This window comes from Lathyrus oleraceus, chromosome 4 (assembly GCF_024323335.1).
Source record: "Lathyrus oleraceus cultivar Zhongwan6 chromosome 4, CAAS_Psat_ZW6_1.0, whole genome shotgun sequence".
NCBI classification, from domain to species: Eukaryota; Viridiplantae; Streptophyta; class Magnoliopsida; order Fabales; family Fabaceae; genus Lathyrus; species Lathyrus oleraceus.
The window spans coordinates 253,832,393-253,855,998 of NC_066582.1; positions in this window are offsets into that span (position 1 = coordinate 253,832,393).

The window sequence follows — 23,606 nt, forward strand, 5'->3', positions numbered from 1 at the left end:
TTTTCCGTTCCCTTGAAATGGGGAGTTTTCTCAAGTTTACTTGATGTTTAAGGCGGTACACTTTTTAGAGGTGTAAAAATCAGAAAAATCTAATTAACCCTCTAAATAAGTGTTTTATTAATTTCTTAGTCAATTAAAATTATTCTTGCTAAGCCTTGCTTAAGTTGTTATCCTTTTTGGAGAAGAGGGTGCAAAAAATAAAGAGGTCCCAAAATCAAAACGCCAAAGTCCAATGTAAATCCAAGGCCCAAAATGCCAAGAATGCTGAAAAAGCAGCAAATAATCAATTAGACCTAATGGAATAATCAATTAGAAGTGTTCTCAATCGGCTAAAGGCTCAATTCTGAGGAATCCTTATGTTCATCCCAACCATACAAAACCCAATAAAGTCATCCAACGTGTATAGTTAACACATGTGAGATTCAATGTACACTTTTCTGATCTCATAATTTCCCTTCACTCATATTGAACTTTGTAACTGACGTGGGTGTTGGTGTGTTAACCTTACAGTTCCACCCCGCACCACCGTATCAGAGATTAACATCGCTACCTCGAGAGTCCAACACTATCAATCAACATCAGTTATGGTTCCAGTATAGAACAAGAATCATTTGAATTAAAAATTTGTGTGATATAATATATTTGCCCTAAAAGGATGATCGATTATAGCATTAACATGGCAAGTCGCCCACTTCTCAAACTACCATATGATTCCATTAATAATCGATTATCATGCCCTTATAATCAATTGTTTTTTTGATATCTAAAGGTACTCATTCTCCTCTCTACTCATATCATCTTGCTTTCTTAATTTTTTTCATTCGTGAGAGTTAGAGGAAAAAAATCTTCTCTTTGAATTAAGGGATCTCCTTGACTCTCACAAATTATAAAAAAAATCAAAGATTATGCCTTCCTCCAACTATTTTCTGATGCATGGTTGAAATGCTTCATCTGCAACATCCCAAATGAAAGGTTTCCTATGTTGGTTGGAATGTTTTACTCAAACCTTAACTATGTAGATGGGGTTCTTGCTTTTGAATTCAAGAAACAACGTATTCAGTTGTCTCTTAAAGAGTTTGTAGGCGTCTACAATCTCCCATGCACCAGATCCACTATAATGACGATGAAAACGGTAAGGAGTTTTACTTTTTGGATGCTTCTACTTCATTCTTGTCAAATCCAAACTCTAGAATTCATACTCCCTTCACTGTTGGTATAGTGCACCTATATATTTTTCTGATTCACTATGTGTTTAACCATGTTTTTTCCTTAATTCTAGTCACTTAATCATATCATATGTAGTTGTGGTATGGTTTTTGGTAAATATAGATGAAAATAATTGAGCTAGTACAGTGATTCATAGTGTGATGGGGAGCAAAAAGAAAAAAAATGAGTTTACCATATAGCGGACTAACTATGAAATAATCATGGAGCATGTTGGTTTTGAATTAGAGGAGGAACAATAAATGATAAATAAACAAGAATAAGAAAAAACACATTAAGTTTGATGAGGTTAAAAATTAACAATGGAGTACCAGTTCAGTTACATATAAAACTAAGAAGAAGAGCTCATACATGTCAAGCTCAACAAGAAGAGAACACAAATCAGGAGGATTTCGATTATGAAATCCCTCAGACCTCTTTTATCGATTCTCTCCTCGACACAATTCTCGAGAATCAACAAAGCTTACTCTAGAATCAACAAGAACAAATGAGAAAGCAAAGGAGAGATGATTCAAGAGTTCATCATCTTGCTCGCAAGCTCACTGAAACCAAAATTGGATCTTCGGCCATGTTTAATGATGATGAGGAGATAAATTAGTCAAATACAAATGATGCCAAGACTTGAAGCGTTTTTGAAAGAAAATAAGTGTAAAAGATCGCATGGTCATGTCTGTCTAAGAGACCAGTGTCTCGTAAAAGAACATGGGTACTTCTGAAAATACTAATATTAACTCACACACACACACTCTAAAAATCCTTGATAATCCCCTTTTATTTTAGTAAAACATCCTGGAATTTTTTTTAAGGCCTAGCTAACTGATTAAGGGATTGTCTGATCAATTTGAAGGCTTTTTAGAACTGGATAATTGATTAGCCTTAAGGCTCTAATCAATTCTTTTTATTTTTTTGAGTCTAAAACCGATTGGGAAAATCTCTTAATGATTGGTAACAACTAAATATCAAAATCTTCCATTTATGGCTTGAACAAACAATTTTTGAGGTGCAATAATTGATTGTCCTAATCGATTATGGAAATTAATTCGCCCACAGATTGTTTCCAAATTTAAACCAAAATTTGGCATATAAATAGAGAGCTTATCTTTTGTTTCAAATCACTTATAAAATGATCATTTGTCCAAATTTCTCACTCTCATCTTTTTCTATAAATCTCTCATTTCTCACATATATTTTACCTTAGTGCTTTGAGAGTGTTTTTGTACTTAGTGAGGATCATTTTTATATAGGAGAGCGTTATTATAATTTACCAAGAGTGTATTATCTCTTAAGTAAAGATCTCTTATATAAGACGTTATTTGGTTGCAAGCTAAACTAGTAAAAGCTCTTGTTTAGTTTGAGGGATTGTCTTAGGAAGTTTATGTTTAGTTCATGAGTTTCGCCTAGAAGAAAGGATTTATTTTGGTTCGTAAAGATCATTCATAAAAATCTCCACAAAGCTTCCTGAGCTTATACTAGTATAAAAAACCGGTTTGAGAGTAACCCATGTAAAATCTCATTTTTGTTCTTGAGCTCAGCTTGGTGTAAAAGCTATGTTGGTTCGATCTTAGCCCATGTAAAATCTCATATCGGTTCGAGAGTAGCCCGTGTAAAATATCAGTTTGGTTCAAAGGTCATCCCATGTAACACCCTGGTTATGTTTGGAGGATAGCCAACATAAAACTCCATCTTGGTTTGGAGGATAGGTAGTGTAAAACTCCATCTAGGTTCAAGATCAACCCGTGGAAAATCTCTGTTTTGTTTGGAGGGTAGTCACTTTAAACTTTGTCTGTTGTTTGTTTAGAATTTTTCCTTTAATCTTAATATCCTTGTAAAATAATATCTTATGTATAAAGTCACACACATGTACAACATTCTGGCCAACAATGGTATTCACATCTTCTTTGGCATCCTTAATTTTCTTCTCCATAGACTCTTAACACTCCTGCAGCAAAGCAAGCTCTTTCTCTTTATCATTTCAGACCTTTTTAGTTTATGCCAAGTCATCCTTAGAAGTTGTTATGGATCGGCCAAAAGGTCCAAACAGCTGCAACCCTATCCCTCTTAAGCCCACTCTATCGGAGATAATATCTCTCGTTTTCATTAAGAACTCTGTAAATTAGCAAAAAGAAGACTCCCATCCACATATCTAGAGTGGCACTGAGGTCTAAATTTAAAATCCTTGAATATTGGACCAGAATCTCACAGGCCGCATCCCGACCTAGCATCATCCTCGTATTTCCCTGCATCCCGACCTAGCCTCATCCTGGAGAATGTTGTAGCGGTAAATTCATGATCATTAAGCCATGGATAAGCTAGACATCAAATAATAAGAGTCGCCACGGCGCTTTTATTGTTTCCAAGGGAAAATGGCAAAAGTACGAACAAAACCCAAAAGTAAGAAGTTTTCAAATCAAAACTAATAAAATGTCAGAGATTATAGGTAAGGGGGTTGGTTACACAGAGGGAAGGTGTTAGCACCCAAAGTGTCCTAGGTACTCCTAGGGAGCCCTTTTGGTGTGCATATGTATTTGGTACAAAAATGATGTTTACAAACAAATAGAATGAGGGGATGAGAAAAGAATTCATTAATTATATTTTTGTGTTTGACAAAACCTTCGGACTTGTGCCTACGTACCAACATAAAAATGAGGGATCAAACCTCGTAGTTTGTGATACAAATTTCAAAGTGGATGCATTGCTTTTATCAAAAATTAAGTTTGAAAGGCACAAAGGCCTAAAGATGATTTGAATGAGTTAGTTCTTTTTGGCTTTCTGAAAGTTTAAGTCAAGTATAATTAAGTTTATTTACAAGTTTGATTAGAAAAGAAGTTTGAAAATGCAATGGCATAAGGCCAAAGTTTCTATCTTTTTGCAAAGTGGTCAAAGTTTAGAACAAAATAAGTTCAAACAAAGAAATTTTTTAAAGGAGGTTGAGATTTTGAAATTAAAGAAATGGGGAGAAGATGAAGAGACTAATCCTATGCACAAAAATTAAAAGTTAAGAGTTGAAAAGATCTGACCGATGGGTAGCAATCCAATAGACAAGAATGTCAATAGAAACCCAGAATTCCCTTGGACATTTAGAATTAAGCAACACACAAATGCACAATTATATCAGTCTTGAAGAGCAAGGGCATCAAATAAAGATAGCCACATCCAAGCTTTAGACACTCTATGATCATCTTCAAATTAGCCCATGAAACAGATGAATTCCACAAGTCACGGGTTCAAAATAATAGCTTCACAATGATCATGTTACAGGTGAACTCAAAGTGATCTTGAATGATGTTTTAGAAGAAATTTCAAATTGCAAGCACTTGGTTTCTTAGAAAGTTGGCATTGGCCAAGTCCTTTAGCATAGGAATGTTGCCTAAGTTCTAAGTCCATTTGTCCAAGATCAAGCCAATAGTCCACGCAAAAGTTTTTTAGGGTTTTTGTTGTTATTATGTACATTAATGGTCAAAGACCACACAAACAAGCAAAGTATACACAAACAAGATATATCACACAATATGGTCCAAGTGGACAAAGTGAAAATTGCATTAACATAAACAATTAACATGGTATGAATAATGACAAATGAATAAGGACTAAAATTAAATGACATTAAAGTAAATGGCTTGAAATTAAAAGTTAGTTGTTAATGAGTTAGAAGTTAGTATTGTTTTGCTTTTGCTTTTCATTTTAAGACATTCTTTGGAGAACACTCAACCCACTTATCACAAGCATGGATCCTTGAGCCAAGACATCTTCCAAAGGAAGGGAAAAAGGCCAAGTTTCCACAGAATACCATAAAAGAGGGGAGACTTACAATCTCACTAACTAGAATGTTATGCCTTTTGTGTCACAAATTTAGCGCTATGTTAAGCAATCGTAATTGGACTTATGTAGAAGTCACAACTATTTGAGGTCGGGCAATAGAATTTTGGTGTTAATGCATGTTAGAGACATAGTATAATGGATTATGCTCATGAAATATACCACACACAAAAAGAATATGCAAAAGAGGTGGCCTAATATCATCCATACTTATGTTGATTTTTCAATCAACTAGCCTTAGGACTTTGAGATATCATATGCCAAATGAAATGGATGCATAAAGAAAGGGAATGAGATGAAGAGGGAGGGGAATGGATCAAAACTCAAATTGGTCAAAGGAGGATTTTTACCAAATTAATATCATTCATTCATTTTGGTAGATGGAATGTACATTCCATCAATCCCCTAAATCCAATGATATTAACTTGACAAAGTCAAATCAACTTTGACCAAGGCCCAACAACAAGAGTTAAACTCAAACAAATCATTACAATTGGTCAACACAATTAATTGGCATTTATTCAATTTAAAAAAACTAAAATAATGCATTTAAATTAAATATGGTTTGTCAAATTCCTAAAACCTCATCAAAACACCAAATAAATGGCCATGAGATTATCATAGGTCAAATAAGGTCAAAGGACCGTGGAGAAAAAATTTCAGAATTTTTAAAGACTTAAAAGTATTTTTAAACAATTAAAAATAATCACAAAATCAATTAAATCATGAAAAATATTAATAATGATCCAAAAAATAATTTTAATTCAGAATATGAAAGAGGGAATTATTTGAATTTTTTTGGTGAAACTCTCATATTTTTTGGATCAATATTAAAATTAATATGAATTAATGAAAATAAAAGGATTAAAACAAAAATCAGAAAATATGAAAAAACGTGAGCCACCTGATCTCCCTCATTAATTGAGGTGGCAAATCAAGTGGCCTAGAACGCGCGTTCCATGATGCACTGTAGTCAATGCGGCATAGGCTTGGTAGTCATAATGGACGCATGGGATTAATTTTTTTTAAAACAGATCAATGGCTCTGAACATTTCCAGCGCATCGCCGGAGTCCAAAGGTCGGTCATCGCCGGAGTCCAAAGGCCGGTCATCTTCGCCGGACTGGTTCACTCATCACCATCAAGAAAATGAAAAAGGAGGACATGATCTGAAAGAAAAAAAAGGCGTAGTGCACGAATCTGACCTTAATTTTAACTAACTCGGCATATATAGAAAGATATGAGGAGTTAAATTTTGAGATGCGTTAACTGAGTTGCTTCGATTTGACCTATAAGCAACTCAATCTCCTTGCCTACATTGGTAGGACTTCAGACAACCAAAGATCCAAGAGAATTGAGTAGAATTGAGAGAGAATCGAAGAGATGAAGTTTTCTGAAAATTACCTTCAATGCTATGCAGTTCTTGATGTTGCTTGCTCCAAACACGATCTGGTCATACTTGAGAAGCTAGCAGGAAGTGATTAGAGAGGTTTCAAGGCTTTGGATCCTGAAGTTCCCGAATCTCCAACAGTTGAGATTCAAACTCAAATTTCAAATTGAAATTTCTCAGGTTTTCCTTTAGAATGAGAGGGTTTCAATGGGGGGTAAAGCTGGCGCACAAAGTCTTCTTCAAATGAGCATAAAAGTCATGTATTTATAGCCAAATGGAATGATATTTGCACACTTCGAAATATGTCCAAAATTAGCAATGTGAGTGACACGAGTGCATGGGCATGTGTAGGCCCATGATGCAATGCAAAAAGGTCCAAAATGATTCCAATTGAAGTCTGAATGGAAGCTTAATTGGTAAGGCAAAGTAAACTGAAGTTTTGAAGTTTGATTCTTTCCAATTATGCAGCCCTGTTAAAGCCATGCGCAGACCTAGCAAACCTGATCCAAAATGCATGAACTTGGGTTCTTTGGAAAGCTTGGATCGAGGGGAACAAGTTTGATGTTCAACACTTTTTCATTTGGAGCTAGGAACATATAGAATTTTGAGGTGGAAGTTTGGAAATTTTAACATGTTGAAATTTTTTCTACGTATCAAGCCATATACCTCAATATTCCACCTTACTTAACTTTTTATGTGAGCTTCAAATGAGAAACATGTCTTTATCAAAGTTGTAGATATTTCAAATACATTAAAAATGGTAACCAATTTCATGTCATTTGGATTTATAATGATAGAGTTGTGCATTTTTGAAGTTTGGAAAAATCACTTGTTCAATGATATAGGTAAAAAATGACCTATAATGTAACCTCATATCACATGCTCATAAAAGTTGAATTAGCTTTCACTCCAAACATCAAAGTTGAAGTAGACATCTTGAATTTTATTTTGAAACTTGGAAATATTTCATGTCATAAAAATTTAGCAAGTTATCGCCTTGGGAAGTTGACTTTCAAATTAGGGTTTAGACAAAATGACCTATAATGTTTCAACATAGAAAATGATTTTCCAAGCAAAACTAGATTTAGGTATCAACATAAAAATTGTTTGTAATGTCATTTAGAGTAACTTTTATCTTGGAATCATTTTTATATGGTGAAATTTGTAGGAGATAGGGTCTAGGGAGACCCGGTTTTGATCAGATGAATTCATATGGCCAACCACCATCAACCAACTTGCTAATCTTTAATTCTCTTGACTTTCTTGGCTCATGGTAGATCATATATGCATAAGATTATGAATTTTGAAGTGTACCTTGATAAATTTGATCAATTGGTGAGATAGCTTGTTGGAGAAGTTACTCAAGATACCCAGTCAAACTAGGGTTTCCAAGGCAAATCACCCTCAAACTCTTGAAGAAAACTTGATCAATATAACATGTAGAGGTTATTTGGACCCATATATGATGCTCATAACCATTATTGGATCAATTCATGGTTGTGCTCTTTGTCATGAGGGTCTCAAACCCTAGATATGAACTTGATAGATCAATGGAGATCATGTCATACCTACAAAAGAGTTAGGCAAATGCAATGACATATTTTTGTATTTTGGTTAGTAAAATGATGATATACAAGTATGATACAATCACATAGTGCTTGGTGATCTCTCCTAAAACAAACCCAATGAAAGAGGGGTAAGGAGGATGCCAAGGCATGATCCCAATGCTAATGCATATGATGAAATTGCATGAGGGATCTTAGGGTCAAAATTGGGGTCTTACAAACGCAAGAAATTTGCCAAACACGACATACAAATCCATATGTTTTTATGGAAAACACTAAAATAGAGGGTGAATGCAACAACCAAATGTGGTAGCCAACATCATTTGATGCACTGAATTTGAAATAGCAATAAATTCCCAGAGGTACTTTTGCCATCTTAGTATAGCCAAATGTGATATTTATTTTGCAAATAAAAAATTAGTAAAGGCTCTCAAGCCCAAAATGAATATACTTTCATTGTTGTTGAATGTCGATAGTCCGACCTAAAATTTGAAGTTAATAAAAACTTCATGGAGCAAAAATCAAGCCTGGAATTACAACAACTTGTAAACGATAATTTTATAACAAGAATCGGCATAATACTTTAATGTCAGAAATACTTGAAATTTGAAGGTAAAATATTTCATCTTAATTTAAAAGTTATTTCATCTGTGACACAAAATCCTGAGAAGTCGAGGCATTTGAAGTCGATCCCTCGGGACCATCTCCTTGAGTTACATTGGGGGAAGACTTAAAAGGATCCAACACCCTAGAAGATTTCATAATATCATGACAAAACCTCCATGCTTGTTCCACAACTCACTCGCGAACTTCAAGCACGACCCGAGGTTGTCTGTAAAAGAGAATCATTGAGCATCTACCTTGTAACAACCCAATTTTTAGTATTTATTTCTTATATTATTATTATTATTATATTTTATTTTATTTATTTGGAGTTTTAATTAATTAATTGGTTGTTAGGTAGTATAATAATTGATTATATTAGTTAACTTGGTGTGCATATTGTGTTAGTTTAATTTATTTGAACTAAATAGAGATATTATAATACTAGGTCTTATTGGGCCTAATAATTAAATTAGAGGTATCATTCTTTAAGCCTAAATATAATACTAGAATAGTAAGAGGTGAGGAGAGTGAGAAGTAGGATTCATTTGGTCATTTGACGGCAACAGAGAAAGAAAAGAGGAAAAGTAAGGAGAAGAGGGGAAGAACAAGAGAGAAGCTAAGGTTTCCAGAAAATTGAAGAGGTAAGGGGGAGAATCCTTATTATTATGGGTTAGTATAATTGGGTCAATGGGTAGAAATATGTTTAGGTTGAAATCCCTAATTGTTATGATTTTTGAAATTATTAGGTTTTGATGAGTAATCTTTGAATTGTGATGAGTAATTTCGTTTTGGAAATCGATATATGGGTGAAATTGAGTGATAGATTGAGAAGCCACTTAGTTATTAAATTCCATTACAGTAATTGTAACGTTCAGTAAAATTCAAAGTTTACACTGAGTAACCGATTACCCAAATGCGTTAACCAGTTACATGCTGAAAAATCTCCCCAGAAACTGTATTCTGTTTTCAGAGTATCCGGATACCCAAAATACGTTAACCGGTTACTTAGTTCAAAATCTGCCCAGAATTGTATTCTGTTTTCAGAGTATCCGGATACCCAAAATACGTTAACCGGTTACTTGCTGTGAAAAAGGGAAAATTGAGGATATTAAATGTTGTAATCATTTTGAAATGAAATCTAATTGTGCGTATTTGATAATTAGTTTATATATGTGAATAGTATGTTTGTTATGAATGTGTATATGTACCATTGGTGGATAATTCATAGAGTTGAATTATGGTGATATGTGGAATGTTAAGATGGTAGAGATGATCTTAATTGCATATGTTGTTGGTATTTGTACATTCATTCATGGCATGGTCAGCTTTATGGTGAAAGCGGTGAAACTGTGGGTTCACATGGTAATAGACGTTGATCCTTAATTGGAAATAGGCGTAGCAGACGTTGATCCTTAATTAGAAATAGACGTAGTGGCTTGGATTCTAGATATTGAATCGAAAAGCAGTGAAACTGTGGGTTCACATAGACGTTGATCCTTAATTGGAAATAGGCGTAGCAGACGTTGATCCTTAATTGGAAATAGACGTAGTGGCTTGGATTCTAGATATTAAATCGGAAAGCGGTGAAACTGTGGGTTCACATAGACGTTGATCCTTAATTGGAAATAGGCGTAGAAGACGTTGATCCTTAATTGGAAATAGACGTAGTGGCTTGGATTCTAGATATTGAATCGGAAAGCGATGAAATTTTGGGTTCACATAGACGTTGATCCTTAATTGGAAATAGGCATAGCAGACGTTGATCCTTAATTGGAAATAGACATAGTGGCTTGAATTCTAGATATTGAATCGAAAAGCGGTGAAACTGTGGGTTCACATAGACGTTGATCCTTAATTGGAAATAGGCGTAGCAAACGTTGATCCTTAATTGGAAATAGACGTAGTGGCTTTGATCTTGTCTGGATCGGAAGCGTGGCTTGGATTCTAGATATTGAATCGGAAAGCGGTGAAACGTTGGGTTCACATTGCGGTACCACATGCATAGAGTCATATGTCTTGCATTGAGTCACATTAGAGTTATGTGATAATTGAATGTATGCATTGATGTGATTGTGATGTGTGTATGAGATATGGTAATTGAATTTGGTGATGTTTGGATATGTAACTTGGCAAAATGTGTGATTATGTGATAATTGTAGTTATGTGTATATTTGGGAATATAGTATTGGATTTTAATATTATACTCCTTGAGTTTTGATGGATGTTTGAAACATGTGAAATAAATGTTGGTTAGTATTATTTACATGGTTATACAATGTGTGATGAATTCCGTTAATTATTGATTTAATCATTGTGTCTTATTATACTTCTTCATAATGATTTGAATTCTCACCCTTCTGTTTGAATGTTGCCTTTACATGGGCATCATGCTGATACTCAAGAGTAGTATTGCTAAAGTAAGTGGAAGGTAGCTCACTCGAGATTAGCCGGAGAGTCTCCGTGTTTTGGTTTAGAGACTAGGTAGTGAGTCAATGCTCTGGTCATGTAACACTGGGTAGACTAGTAGTATTGAGCTCATATCTTATTTGGATATGTATTATGTTATTACTTGTGAACATGTTTAATTGCATTTGCTGTTTGAGAGGCCATAGTGCCAAATATTCTGGATATGTTTTTATCTTATCTTGAAGAGATTATTGAGAGATGATCATGGTATGGGACATGAATCATTTTATGAAATGCATGAGTATTCATTATTTTCCGCTGCGAACGCATATTCTTGTATATTCATGATATTTGAAATGTGTTATTTTAAATGACCAGGTGTATCGTATATTGATGATGAATGATGTTGGTTTTTGAAAGCTTTTAGTTTTTGAAAACATCGATGTGACGCCCTTTTGTTTATATGCGTGCTTATTCACTCTGATTATATGTTAAGTATTTTGGGGTAGAAAAAGGGGTGTTACATTAGTGGTATCAGAGCAGGTCCGTTCGTCCGACCAGGTTGTTTAATTATGTTTGTTCCCTAGTATGCGACATGTGTGTGAGAACACTATCGATGCTTATTTTATTTTCCTTTGGCAGGTTGGGAATGAAATAAGGGGGGAGAAGCGTCTGCTTATCTTGGATGTTCCAATTGTATAGAGCTTGGACATTATGTTGTTGCATGCAAGAGTGCAGTGTTGGCTAGTTAACATGTTTTGAGAATGTTATGCTTTTCCTAAACCCGAAGAGAGGTCGGATTCGAGGATGGTGTTGGTTAGAAGTTAATCGGGTGTATATCAACTGGTTTGAGAAGACAGTTATTTTTTTTCCTGAGGTTGATGCTAAGGAAGATTGGTTTGTGTCTGCTAAGCAAGTTGATGAATCGGTGCAAGGTGGTGCCAAGTTGTTTATGTTGTTGGCAACTCTGGATATTTATGAGAAGAGGACGATTGAAGAATTGCCAATAGTTTGTGAGTTTGCGGAGGTATTTCCTGAAGATATAAGTGATTTACCGCCAGAACGTGAGGTTGAGTTTTCGATTGATTTAGTTCCTGGAACTAGTCCTATATCGATGGCTCCCTATAGGATGTCTGCTTCCGAGTTGAAATAGTTGAAGAGTCAACTTGAAGACTTGCTTGAGAAGAGGTTTATTCGTCCTAGTGTGTCGCCGTGGGGTGCACCTGTTCTGTTGGTCAAGAAGAAAAAAGGTTCTATGAGACTATGTGTTGATTATAGACAACTGAACAAAGTGACGATTAAGAACAAGTATCCACTTCCGAGGATTGATGATCTGATGGATCAGCTGGTTGGAGCTTGTGTGTTTAGCAAGATTGATTTGAGGTCTGGGTATCATCAGATTCGTGTAAAGGCTGAGGATATTCAAAAGACTGCTTTTCGGACAAGGTATGGTCAGTACGAGTACTCCGTGATGCCTTTTGGTGTGACTAATGCACCTGGTGTATTTATGGAGTATATGAATAGAATTTTTCATGATTATCTGGATAAGGTTGTTGTTGTGTTCATTGATGATATATTGATTTATTCTAAGAGCGAAGAGGATCATGCCGAGCATTTGAAGGTTATGTTATCAGCGTTGAAAGAGAGGAAGTTGTTTGCTAAACTCTCCAAATGTGAGTTTTGGTTGAGTGAAGTAAGTTTTCTTGGACATGTGATTTCGAGTGGTGGTATTTCTGTGGATCTTACGAAGATTGAAGTTGTATCTCAATGGGAAGCTCCTAAGTCTGTTGCTGAGATTAGAGGTTTCCTTGGTTTGGCTGGTTATTATAGGAAGTTCATTGAAGGATTTCTAAGTTGTCGTTACCGTTGACGCAGTTGACTAGGAAAGGTCAAGCTTTCATTTGGACTTCGCAGTGTGAAGCGAATTTTCAAGAGCTTAAGAGAAAATTGACTACGGCTCCCATTTTGATTTTACCGGATCCGTTAGAACCTTTCGTGGTGTATTGTGATGCTTCTTTGTTGGGTTTAGGAGGTGTTTTGATGCAAAAAGGGCAAGTGGTAGCTTATGCTTCAAGGCAACTTAAAGTTCATGAGAGGAATTATCCGACGCATGACTTAGAGTTGGCCGTCGTTGTATTTGTGTTGAAACTTTGGAGACATTATTTGTTTGGATCGAGATTTAATGTGTTTAGTGATCACAAGAGTTTGAAGTACTTGTTCGATCAGAAGGAATTGAATTTGAGGCAAGGGAGATGGTTGGAATTCTTGAAAGATTTTATTTTGGTTTGAATTATCATCTAGGAAAGGCGAATATTGTAGCCGATGCATTGAGTAGGAAGTCATTGCACATGTCTATGCTGATGATTCGAGAGTTTGAATTATTAGAGCAATTTAGAGATTTGAGTTTGGTTTGTGAAGCGACGTCTTCGTGTGTTAAGCTTGGTATGTTGAAGCTTACGTGTGGCATTCTTGACGAGATTGGAGAAGGTCAGAAGTCAGATATGAAATTAGTCGATGTTATAACATTGATTAATCAAGGCAAAGGTGGTGACTTTCGGATTGATGAGTGTGATACGGTGAACTGACTTTGTGTTTTTGCTTTGAAAAGCAATGTTGCGGATAGCAAGAGTCGCCACCGACTTTTCTTTTATCCAATAAGGAGAGGCGGAAAAGAACAGGAAAGACCTTGATTAGATTTTGAGTTCGGGAGGTACATTATACAAAGGGAAGGTGTTAGCACCCTTTGTATCCATGGTTATCCATGGGCTCTTAATTGCTTAACTCACTTATGTTTTCCTTGTTTGAGAAAGTGTTTGAGAAATGTGGTGTGTTTAGAAAATATTTTGAAAGGAGAGTTTAACTTTGTAATGATTCTTGTACGAATGTATACAAAGTGTTTATCTCATTTGATTTTGAAAGATGTTTAGAAAAATATAACTCGGCGATGATTCTGGTGCGAATGTATACCAAGTGGTGATTTTCTAAAAGATGTTTTGAAAAGTGTGAGGTGTGAAAAGTATTTTAAGCTGTGAGCAAGCATTTAAGAGTTATACCTAACCAAGGTCTTTATGGGTATTTCCTATCCTTAGGAGGGTAAAACTGTCCTTACTATTGAGAAGTAAGTAGTCTTATCCTTTGGATGTAAAGGGACATCGTGGGGTCGTCGATTGGCCATTGAAGGCAACATTTGTAAGGATACCTTAGCATTCGAAGGGACGATCATCATTTAATCGTAGGCTACAACGAAGGGTCATCGAGGGACAAAGTCATATATTCGAAGGCAACGTTCGAGGGACTATGATTTATCTTGTAGGGACATTGACCTTTTGATCGAAGGGACTATGACTTATCTGTTTAGGGATGATGATGATTTAATCGAAAGGGTCTTTGCTAAGGGTATCCCCACATTCACGGGACATGACCGTAATATCGTAAGGCAACAAAGAGAGGGTTACCCTAGAGGTGCAAGTGTGGAAATGATATATTATCTTGAATTAATTTATCTAAGTTTGATTATTTATCTTTCCATGCAATCCTATTAGCATACATCTAGACAGTTATTTTCACAGTATGGAAAAATTAAAGTGCGGAAAATAAGACTACGCTATTACATGGCTTCGGGATGGGGGTACATAATTTAAAAGGGGATATAAAATATCTAAATCTTAATTAACGAGTACAAAATTAAAAGGGCATACAAAATAATAAAACCTAATTAAACTAAAAAGAAAGAAATAAAAAAAATCATAATTAAATCTATTACATAGAAAGTTCATGACAAATAAAATAAATAAACTAAATTTAAGAATGAATTAAGAAAATTTTTAGTCTATAATAATAGAAACTTTTTTTTTATGAATTTATGGAAAAACTTAGACTAAATTGATAGAAATTTTAAAAGAAAAGAGGGAAAAAAATATAATTAGATTTTTATTATTCAAAATAGCCCATTTTAATTAATTAAGTGATATATGAAAATTTAATTAATAAACTAGATTAAATTATATCCTAGTTTAAATAACTAATATAATATATTAATTAGAAAATTAATTAATGGGTTTTATTTTAATAATAGAAAAATAGTGGTGAATTAATTATAGTGGAAAGGGAGTAAACATAGTAAAACACTGAAAAGCTAAAAAATAGGACCTCTACGTTGTAGTGAGGGGGGAGCTACAATGAGCCATGTTGGTCCATTCATTATTTATTCGCCTTCATTAAAATATATATTAATTCTACATGGATTTTTCCATTTTGACACAACACCACCATGCATGTTACAGCTTTCTCTCTTACGGCAAGCTACTTTATTTTTTCTCATGTTGTTTCTTTCATGTGAATACAACAAACCTGTAACTTCATCTTATATCAAACCACACACATAAAATAAGATCATATGTAATCATCATGCAATAATAAAAATAGCCATGCACAAATCAAGAAGCTTATATTATTTTACTCATGTATTAGTTCTCTTTACTGCAAGTGATAATGATAAAACAAACCTTACACATACATGTTAAAGACAACCAAGGATTTATATTATCACCATTATATCATCATCATCATTATTACGTAATAACAGCATGTGAAATAAACATAATCATGCTAGAAACAACACTCATATAATAATAATTAAATGACAGATATAATTCTTTAATCATGCAAACAGAATTTCTCCAACATGCTATGACATATCAAGAACAGATGCATACTTGAATAAAGTAATATCAACATCCACCAAACCATGAATACATCATCTCAATATATATATATTAAACCAATATTATTCATGCATGAATTAAGGAGTATTGCAAGGTAATCATGCTGGATGCAAATTCCATAATGAACACTTACAGGGGATTTGATTCTTCTAGCTTGCTCACTGTATGTGTGTTGTTCTTATTCAGGCTATGAGTGCTTTATGGTTGCTTCTCTTTTCCCTTCCCGCGAATCTTCTTGCTTCTGCCTTGCCTTGTGTATCTTCTTCTGCTTTATCTCTCCTCTTTTTCGTCTTCCCCCTCTCGCTGCAGCCATATGAAGTATTTATAATGGTGTGGATTAGGGTTTAACCTTGCTAAATATTTGGATCCCTTCCTATACTTTAGGGTTTCACCTTGCTAAATATTTGGATCCCTTCCTATACTTTAGGGTTTAACCTTGCTAAATATTTGGATCTCTTCCTATACTTTAGGAGAGTTAGGGTTTAACATTGCTAAATATTTGGATCCCTTCCTATACTTTAGGAAAGCGAGGGTTTAACCTTGCTAAATATTTATTAAATACAAATATTATTATAAATAATGAATAATTTAAATAAAAATTAATTTAAATTTTAGTTACATAATTGAATTAAAATTTAAACCTATTTTTATTTTTACTTTCATCATTTAAAAAAAAATCAAAATTATTCTTACTTATATCAACCAAAATTATTTTATAATTTATGGGCTTAAAAAAATGTTACTCTTATAAATAAATTTTATTAAGTAAAAAACGTGAATTACTAAATAAATACTATTTATAAATAATGAATAAATGGAACATGAGTCACTAAATTATAAAAAATAGTTATTATAATTTATTGAGCTTTAACAAATAAAATTAATTTAAAATTTTAATTATACAATTAAAATTCAAATTTATTTATATTTATCATTAAATTAAAACTATTTTATTTATATATATAAATTTATTTATATCATACAGATAACCAAAATTATTATTATTTTTTATATCTGTATCACATAATAAATAAATTAAAATTTATAATTTATATGAGAATGTATGCTAATGAATGAATGCAAATGTGAAATGAATGTCATGCATGAATCAATTTATCATAAAAATTAACAGGCAAATTTTGGGGTATGACAGCTGCCCCTGTTCAATATTCTTAAACCGAGAGAATTAGAATGGTATGTACGCCATTCGTGATCTGGAGGTGGAAGATTATTGAACACTTAGAATGCCCCAAAAATTTGCACTTGTTAATTAAAAGATAGTCTTGATGGAGATGGGCTTAAAGATGCCATCCAAAAAGTTTGATGATGAGAGCTTCAGAGTGCGTCGTACATTAGATCATATCTGAAGACATGGGTGTCACACTGGGTCGTATGCTAGACCGTATGATGAGTCATCCATTAGGTGATATTAGGGTGAGCTGAACCTGATGAGATAAGGATCAGAATGGGTCATACGCTAGACCGTATCTGAGTAGCAGAGTGAGACGTCCGTTAGGCTGTATCTGGAGAAATAAAGATCAGAATGGATCGTACGCTAGATCGTATCTGAGTAGTAGAATGAGTCGTCCGTTAGGCTGTATCTGGCGATAAAAAGTAGTCGCACGCTAGAGTACATTTCAGAATGTACCGTACGCTAGGTAGTATCTGATGAGAAGAGCCAGACTGGGTCGTACACTAGACCGTATCTGAGTTGCAGAATGAGTCGTCCATTAGGCTGTATCTGAGGATAAAAGATCAGAATGGATCATACGCTAGATCGTATCTGAGTAGCAGAATGAGCCGTCCATTAGGTTGTATCTGATGATAAAATGAGTAGTCATACGCTAGACTACATTTCAGAATGTACCGTATGCTAGGTAGTATCTGAGGGGATGAATATCCAAATGGGTCGTACGCTAGACCGTATTGGAACAGTTGAAGGAACCATACGTTAGGCTGAATCAGAATGAGCCGTACGTTAGGCTATATCTGATAATATTTGTATATGTTGTATTTGCAATAAATGTCTGGGATGGGCTTAAAGATGCCATCATTAGGAGGATATCAGAATGCTTGTCAGAATGAATATTCATATGGATTATATCTGAAAGATGTATCTGGATCTTGAATGTAATCGATAAAGATATCCGTCTGAATGAATCTTTATTTTGACTGTATCAGGAGGATAATTAACTTGAAAAAAAAGAGTTAGCCTCATGCCATGTCATGATGCATGAGATGTTTTATGCGCTTGAAAAAAAATGCGAACATTGCATGCATGTATGTGCTGTGAAATGATGCATGAATGAATTATGCGACTGAAAATTTTTGCCATGGGAAAATAAATCCTGATATTCTGGTTGGAGATATTTGTATTGATGACCCTTTCTTAGCTGGGGATATTTGATTTCTGTCTGATGGTAGAAATATTCAACAAAACCTGACTGGGGATAAAAGAGATGACCAGTCTGTCTAGTAGTGCCAATTTCTTCTGGGAATAACTGGTTTTGCTGGGGAATAGGATTTGCAACCGGATTTGTTAGAACGCATGGTTAAACCTTATCCTTGATCCTAAAGTCTTTTAGTAATTGCTATTTCTATTTTATGCATGTATTTTCGGTAAACATCAATCATATTCAAATGCATATATTAATTCGAATTAAATCAATGGACGTTTATGCAAACAAAACGGAGAAAGTAAAACAAAAGTATCTTTTTGGAAATAAAATTGTATTGATTTTGAAAGAGGGCCTATAAACAAGCAATTTTAATACAAGGAGACAGAAATCCTAGTAAGAGGAAATTGTCAAGAAAGCAAAGAAAAAACAACTATGAAAAAAAAGTCCTATTGATTTTAATTCTACTACTGCTATTATGTCTTCAAGCATCTCATCTCTTGCTGTCGGATAGAAGTGATTGGCTTGTTCAGTCTCTTTGACTTTGGTGAAGCTGACCGAGAACGGGACATAGTCATACGCTTTAATCCCTAATTTTTTCCTGGACCGCCTTTTCAGGTTTTCAGTCCACCAGGATACCCTTTTTTGCCCAAGCCGCCTTTTCAGGTTTTCGACTTGCCGGGTGTACATTTTTATATGTTTATCCCTAATTTTTGCCCGAACCCTTTTGGTTCGCCGGGATGCCCTTACTTTTGCCTAGATATGTCGACCTAGCGGGTCTCTTTTATGCGTAGTATTTTTAACTATGTCCGCGTTCACGGGATGCGGGAAATCTTCGCCATCCATTGTAGCAAGCATCATGGCTCCACCAGAGAATACCTTCTTAACTACAAATGGCCCTTCGTATGTGGGAGTCCATTTGCCTCTAGGATCACCTTGTGGTAGAATGATACGCTTTATCACCAAGTCGCCAATTTGATACACCTGTCTCTTGACTTTTTTATTAAATGCCTGGGTCATGCGCTTCTGATATATCTGTCCATGACAAACAGCCGCAAGTCTCTTTTCATCAATCAAATTTATCTGATCGAGTCGAGTCTGAATCCATTCATCTTCATCTAAGCCTGCATCTTTCATAATTCTTAGAGAGGGAATCTGAACTTCCACTGGTAAAACGGCTTCCATTCCGTAGACTAAAGAGAAAGGAGTTGCCCCTGTCGAAGTGCGTACTGAAGTGCGATAACCATGAAGAGCAAATGGTAACATCTCATGCCAGTCTTTGTATGTTACTGTCATCTTTTGTATAATCTTCTTAATATTCTTATTAGCAGCTTCTACGGCGCCATTCATCTTTGGCCGGTACGGAGAAGAGTTATGGTGTTTTATTTTGAACTGCGTGCAGAGTTCAGTAATCATCTTGTTGTTCAAATTAGTACCATTATCAGTGATAACTCTTTCAGGGATGCCATACCGACAAATAAGACTATTCTTGATGAACCGTGCCACCACATTCTTGGTGACAGAAGCAAATGAGGCTGCCTCTACCCACTTCGTAAAGTAATCAATAGCAACAAGAATGAAACGATGTCCATTAGAAGCAGTAGGTTTAATCTCTCCAATCATATCAATGCCCCACATTGCAAAGGGCCAAGGGGTTGTCAACACGTTCAATGGAGCAGGAGGTACATGTACTTTGTCCGCATAGATCTGGCACTTGTGACAAGTTCTGGAGTGATGGTGGCAATCAGCTTCCATGGTAGACCAATAATACCCTGATCTCAGAATCTTCTTGGCCATCGTATGTCCACTAGAATGAGTCCCAAAAATACCGTCATGCATGTCTTCCATAATCTTTTCTGCTTCCTTTTTATCCACACAGCGAAGCAAAGTCGAATCATGATTACGTTTGTATAATACTCCATTACTCAAAAAGAATTTAGCGGAGAACTTCCTCAGAAATTTTCTGTCATTGATGGATGCCCCTTCAGGGTATTCCTGAGTTTCTAAATATCTTTTTACTTCGTGGAACCAAGGTTTCTCTTCTACTTCATCAGCATTAAGTTCATAACAATATGTTGGTTCATCTAATCGTTCAATGGTGATCATGGGAGCTTCATTGTCCCATCTGACTCTGAACATAGATGACATGGTAGCCAATGCGTCTGCCAACTGATTCTCTTCTCGTGGAATATGTTCGAATGTAATCTCTTCAAAGTATGGGATTAATGTCAACACCCGCTCTCGATAAGGGATGAGATTCGGATGTTTAGTGTCCCATTCTCCTTTGATCTGACTGATTACTAAGGCTGAGTCTCCGTACACACTCAAAAACTTGATTCTCAGGTCTATAGCAGCTCTGAGTCCCAAAATACATGCTTCATACTCAGCCATATTATTGGTACAATCAAAACATAGTCTAGCAGTGAAAGGCGTATGGCAACCCTTGGGAGAAATAATTACAACACCAACACCATTGCCCAATGCATTAAAAATCCATCAAAAACCATAGTCCATCGGGATCCCAGTTCGGGTCCTTCATCCGGTCCAGGTTCTTCATAATCAGTAACAAGCATAACATCCTCATCAGGGAACTCAAAATTCATAGATTGGTAATCATCAACTGCTTGATGAGCCAAATGATCAGCTAACACGCTTCCTTTGATTGCTTTCTTGGTAGTATACTGGATATCATACTCTGTTAAAATCATCTGCCATCTTGCTATTCTTCCGGAGAGAGCAGGTTTCTCAAATATATATTTGATAGGATCCATCTTAGAAATCAATAAAGTGGTATGATTCAACATATACTGTCTTAGTCAGCGAGCAGCCCAAGCCAAAGCACAACAAGTTTTCTCAAGCAGTGAGTATCTTGTTTCACAGTCGGTAAACTTTTTGCTAAGGTAGTATATTGCATGCTCTTTTCGACCAGACTCGTCATGTTGCCCCAACACACACCCCATTGAATTTTCTAACACGGTCAAATACATGATTAGAGGTCTTCCTTCAACTGGTGGCATCAGAATTGGAGGTTCTTGGAGATACTTCTTGATTTTGTCAAAAGCTTCTTGACATTCATCATTCCATATTATCTCTTGATTTTTCCTCAGTAATTTGAAGATGGGTTTGCAAGTAGCAGTCAAATGGGAGATAAATCGGGCAATGTAATTCAAGCGTCCCAAGAAACCTCTGACTTCTTTATCTGTACGGGGAACTGGCATTTCTTGAATAGCTCTCACCTTAGCCGGGTCAACCTCAATTCCTTTACCACTGACAATAAAGCCCAAGAGTTTACCGGATCTTACTCCAAAGGTGCATTTGTTCGGGTTCAATCTCAACTTGTATTTCTTCAACCTCTCAAACAGTTTGTATAAATGATCGAGATGTTCTTCTTCAGTATGAGATCTGGCTATCATGTCATCCACATATACCTCTATTTCATGATGGATCATATCATGGAACAAAACCACCATAGCACGCTGGTATGTTGCCCCTGCATTCTTTAAACCGAATGGCATTACTTTGTAACAGAAAGTGCCCCATTGCGTCACAAACGTAGTTTTCTCCATGTCTTCAGGTGCCATCTTAATCTGGTTATAACCTGAGAATCCATCCATGAATGAGAATACCTTGTGTTGAGCGGTGTTATCTACCAGAACATCAATGTGCGGAAGTGGAAAGTCATCTTTGGGACTTGCTTTATTCAAATCTCTGTAATCTACACACATTCGCACCTTACCATCCTTCTTTGGCACTGGTACCACATTAGCAACCCATTGAGGATAAGAAGTAACAGCTAGAAAACCTGCATTAAATTGTTTCATAACCTCGGCTTTGATTTTCTCAGACATTTCAGGACGCATGCGACGAACCTTTTGCTTAACAGGATGACAATCTTCCTTCATCGGCAAACGATGTACTACTATATCAGTATCCAGTCCTGGCATGTCTTCATAAGACCAAGCAAAAATCTCTACATAGTCATGTAACATCTGAATCAATCTTTCTTTGACACTGTTTTCCAAGCCTGCTCCTATTTTGACTTCTTTCTTGTCTACTTCAGTACCCAGATTTACAATTTCAATTGATTCCTCATGCGGCTGTATAGTCTTTTCTTCTTGCAGTAACAGTCTGGCAAGCTCTCCAGGCACTTCGCAATCTTCCTCACTTCCATCCTCGGCTTGGTAGATCGGATTTTTAAAGCCATAATTAACAGTAGCAGAATTATTATCAACAGGATCCAGAGTGGATATGGATCTGCAATTTGTTACGTGAGTGTGTGTAAGAAAACATAGCTTATTTGAAAGATGACAGGAAAGATAAAGAGCGCAATATTTGAATGCAAAAAGTCCATTGATTTATTGAATGTGAATATGCTTATGAAAATGACAAAACCCTTAACAAATTAGCTATTGTGCCCCGGGCATAGACACAATGCTTTAAGAAGTTCAATTGTTCATAATAAAAATTACAAAATTTGAAACACTAAAATAAGCAATAACAATTACTCCTGACTAAAGGAAATCGGGATAGTGTCTTCAGCCTTCCAATTATTGAGTCCGTCACCAATTGTTGGGAAAATCCAGCTATCCAAGTCGCAATCGCTATCAGCATCTTCTACAACATTAATCTGATCTTTGACTATCTTTTCAGAGCTAAACCCCAGGCCAAATTTATCAGACTTGTACGGTACATCGATCAGTTGACCCCAGCCAGTACGACCACCATCTTCAACCACGGCTTGAGCATCTTTCAGAGAAATCATAGCAGGAGGAGCACGAATAACCTTGGGCACACGGGAAGTTGGCTTAAGGACAGGACTGGTCGGAGGAACTACTTCAAATGACTGAGAAGGAGTCTCAAAGAATTCACCATCCATCTCGACGTATCTGAAGGTATGCACACTACTGACAATATACTCTTCTTCTCCACACACAGTGACAATCTTGCCCTCTATTGGATACCTCAGCTTTTGATGGAGAGACGAAGCTACAGCACTTGCCCCATGGATCCAAGGGCGTCCCAGCAAGCAGGAATAGGCAGGACGAATGTTCATTACGTAACAGGTAGTGTTGAAGACTTGAGGTCCTATCTTGATAGGGAGAACCACTTCACCATGGACAACACTCTTCGCACCATCGTAAGCACGCACCACAACGTCACTAGGTTTCAGTTCAATGCTTTTACAGTCAAGCTTATCGAGCACAGCTTTCGGTAGCACATTCAAAGAAGAGCCATTGTCGATCAACACATGAGACAAGGTGATCCCCTTACACTCAATGGAGATATGCAGAGCTTTATTGTGATTCTTTCCTGCTGGTGTCAGGTCAGCATCAGAAAAGCCTATGCCATTATCAACAGCCAAGTTAGCAACATAATTTTCTAACTGATCGACAGATGTCTCCTGAGGTACATGAGCGGTCTTCAAGAATTTTATCAACGCATTGGCATGAGATTCAGAAGATAACAACAAGGATAACATCG